A 4,372-nucleotide genomic window follows, 5' to 3' on the forward strand; every position below is an offset into this window, starting at 1 on the left:
TAAATAAATATATATACACCTCTTATACGTTTTTACTTTATATACCCACATACTTACATACATACACCTACTTACTTACATACATACACATGCATACGCATACACATGCATACGCATACACATATATGTGCATATTTCAGATTTCAAGTTCCGGGGTCGATAAAATAAGTACCAGTTGAATACCGGCCCTGCGTCAAAATCCGAAACCAGTATTATTACGACGGCGAGCTGGCAGAAACGTTAGCACGCCGGGAAATGTGTAGACGTAGTTCGTCTGCCGTTACGTTCTGGGTTCAAATTCCGCCGATGCCAACTTTGCCTTTCATCCTTTTGGGGTCGATTAAATAAGTACCAGTTACGCACTGGGGTCGATATAATCGACTTAATCCGTTTGTCTGTCCTTGTTTGTCCTCTCTGTGTTTAGCCCCTTGTGGGTAGTAAAGAAATTGGTATTTCGTCTGTCATTACGTTCTGAGTTCAAATTCCGCCGAGGTTGACTTTACCTTTCGGGGTCGATAAAATAATTACAACTTCATCACAAGGACCAATGTAATTGACTACCCTACTCCCATGAAATTTCTGGCCATATGCCAAAATCGAAGCCATTATTATTGTTGTTGGTAAGGCGGCGAGCTGGTAGAATCGTTACCGCACTGCTTAGCGGCATTTCGTCCGTCTTTTCGTTCTGAGTTCAAATTCCGCCGGGGTCGAATTTACCTTTCATTCACTCGAAAGTATAAAATAAGAAGTTCCAGGCCGTGTGGCTATAGTATTATACACGGGGTTATTATTATTGTTGCTGTTATATAACTGGATGTATGACAGAATTGGTAAGTACTGGGTGATGTGACTAGGGGCGGATATTGAACCATAGAATCAAAGGGCGTACCTAATTACCTCAACTATTCACTCTCGATTTACGATTCTGGTAATGATTACAATATATGGGTGCAGGCGTGACTGGGCTGTGTGGTAAGAAGCTTCCTTCCCAACCTCTTGATTCCGGGTTCAGTTCCACAGAGTGGCACCATGGGCAAGTGTCTTCTACTATAGCCTCGGGCCGACCAAAGCCTTGTGAGTAGATTTGGTGGACGGACACTGAAAGAAGCCTGTTATGTGTGTGTGTGTGTGTGTGTGTGTGTGTGTTTGTCCGACCTCCACCGTTTGACAACCGGTGTTGGTGCGTTTGCGTCCTCGTAACGCGGCGGATCAGCAAAAGAGATTAATTAAATAAGTCTCCTTTGCGCCATTTTCAAGCCTATCCAGGCTCACAGGCCCGGTTTCCCGGTTTCTATGGCGTATGTGTTCCCCCCAGCTGGACGGGACGCCAGTCCATCGCAGCGTTACGCAAGAAACAGGAAGAAATAGTGAGAGAAAGTTGGGGCGAAAGAGTACCACAAGGGTCACCACCACCTCCTGCCGGAGCCTCGTGGAGCTTTAGGTGTTTTCGCTCAATAAACACACACAACGCCTGGTCTGGGAATCGAAACCGCGAGTCCGCTGCCCTAACCACTGGGCCACTGCACCTCCACAATTAAATAAGTACCAGGATTAAAAGAAATATAAGCGGTGCTACAGCATGGGCACAGTTTAACGACTGAAACAAGTAAAAGATAAAACCTACCTCCTTGTATTTATATTAGGTCCTTTCTATTGTCATTTTGGGTTGGGTTGAATATATTTTTAACCTGTAAGGGGTAAGATAATACTCTTTGACAAAATCATGACTAATAATGAATTCTATTAAGGGAATCGGACAGCGCATTTAGTCAGGAACCACAATACGTCTAGAGATATTTAGCTATTCCTTATGAAGTAAGCTCAAATCCCAACAGGAATTACTTGGCTATTTAGCAAGTAATGCAGTCAATTATATTACGGAGCCTCCCGGCAGTTGGTATTATTATTACTATCAATAAGGCGTCGAGCTGGCAGAATCGTTAGAACAAAATGGTTAGTGGTATGTCGTCCGGCTTTGCGTTCTGAGATTAAATTCCGCCGAGGTCGAATTTGCCTTTCATCTTCCCGAGGTCAATTAAATAAGTACCAGTTACGTACTGGGGTCAATTTAATCGACTTAATCCCTCTCCCCACCAGATGTCAGGCCTTGTGCCTACAGTAGAAAGGACTATGATTATTATTATTATTATTATTATTATTATTATTATTATTATTATTATATTATTATTATTATCATATTATTATTATTGAGGCAGCCATGGTTGAAACAAGAACAACAAACATTCTTAAAAGGGAAAAGCAGAATGGTCATTCCTTACCCAAGTGACTTTATCTTGTTATGCGCTCATAAGGTAGTTTGATAGTTGAGCTTTGATTGGCTGTATGCAATTTTTTTCCCACAAGAGTTCCGGACCCCATTTATAAACGGGGTCCGAAAATCTTGTGGGAAAAAATTTCATGTGTCGTCCAGTGCATACCAACACCTAGCATCGGGCCGGGGAGTATAACATCTAAATCTATGGCGAAAATAATTTCCAGCTTCAACAATTATATGACTTCTGATTCTGATAATATAACGGCCCTTGTTTCGCAATGAGAACGTTCCATCCTCGTAGCTACCACGTAATCTGCATTCTTCCGGTTGTTAGTATATCGCATGTCAGACGTTGATAAGAAAATATATGCGGAGTAGCATAGTCGTTTGAGTTCGTTACACATTTCCGTAAATATGATTTTTACCTACGTTAAAAATAATGTTTATCATTATCTATCACTGGCACAAATTTATTTCCTACTCTAGGTACACGACCCGAAATTTTCGGGGAGGGAGGCAGTCGATTAGATCGACACCAGTACGCAACTGGTACTCTATCGACCACGAAAAGAAGAGGAGCAAAGTCGACCTCAGCAGAATTAGTACTCAGATCATAAAGACAGACAAAATACCGCTAAGCATTTAGCCCGGCGCGCTAACGTTTCTTATTTCTTTATTGCTCACAAGGGGCTAAACATAGAGGGGACAAACAAGGACAGACAAAGAGAATAATTCGATTACATCGACCCCAGCGCATAACTGGTACTTAATTTATTGACCCCGAAAGGATGAAAAGCAAAGTCAACCTCGGCGGAATTTGAACTCAGGGCGTAAAGACAGACGAAATACCTATTTCTTTACTACCCACAATGGGCTACACACAGAGGGGACAAACAAGGACATACAAACGAGTCAAGTCGATTATATTGACCCCAGTGCGTAACTGGTACTTAATTTATCGACCCCGAAAGGATGAAAGGCAAAGTCGACCGCAGCGGAATTTGAACTCAGAACGTAGCGGCAGACGAAATACCTATTTCTTTATTACCCACAAGGGGCTAAACACAGAGGGGACAAACAAGGACAGACATAGGTATTAAGTCGATTACATCGACCCCAGTGCGTAACTGGTACTTAATTTATCGACCCCGAAAGGATGAAAGGCAAAGTCGACCTCGGGGGAATTTGAACTCACAACGTAACGCAGACGAAATACCGCTAAGCATTTCACCCGGCGTGCTAAAGTTTCTTATTTCTTTATTGCCCACAAGGGGCTAAACAAAAAGGGAACAAACAAGGACAAACAAAGGGATTAAGTCGATTACATCGACTCCAGGGCGTAACTGGTACTTAATTTATCGACCCCGAAAGGACGAAAGGCAAAGTCGACCTCGGCAGAATTTGAACTCCTACGACACGTACTTTTTTGTGAAGAGTATAACGAACTTCACCCTGATGGCCGTATCATTTGATCAAACTTGAAAGTCCCACACTTTTAAGCATGGAAACCATTTCATATATTTAAAATATTTTTTATTCACATTTATTATTCATTCACTCAAAAATATTCTTCTAATGGTCAAGATCTATAAACAATTATTATACAACATCATATTTTTGTACACACACACACACACACACACACATAAATATATTTACACACATACGAGCTTACAAATGCATATATATGTTTATGAGTATCTGTCTATGTATATCTAAGTATATGTGTATCTACATAGCACTTGCTTTTGTGCGTATGTATATATATCTATATATGTGTGAATGTGTGTGGGTATGTGTGCGTCTGTGCATGTGTGTACATTTATGTATGATTGAATAATGCGTGTGCTTTTGTATCTGACATATGGACAACTAGGTTATTACACACACACATACACACACACACACATAAACACGCACACATATGTTCCGATTCGCATCTTGTAAAAATACATGTGTAACATTTTGGCCCCTATTGAGTCCTTATCCAATTAATGTACTTTTTATTATACACATGAATAAAAACATTTATCGTATTGCATAAATATATGTGTGTGTGTGTGAATATATATATATATATATATATGTTTGTACATA

Source organism: Octopus sinensis, linkage group LG7 (assembly GCF_006345805.1).
Source record: "Octopus sinensis linkage group LG7, ASM634580v1, whole genome shotgun sequence".
Lineage (NCBI taxonomy): Eukaryota > Metazoa > Mollusca > Cephalopoda > Octopoda > Octopodidae > Octopus > Octopus sinensis.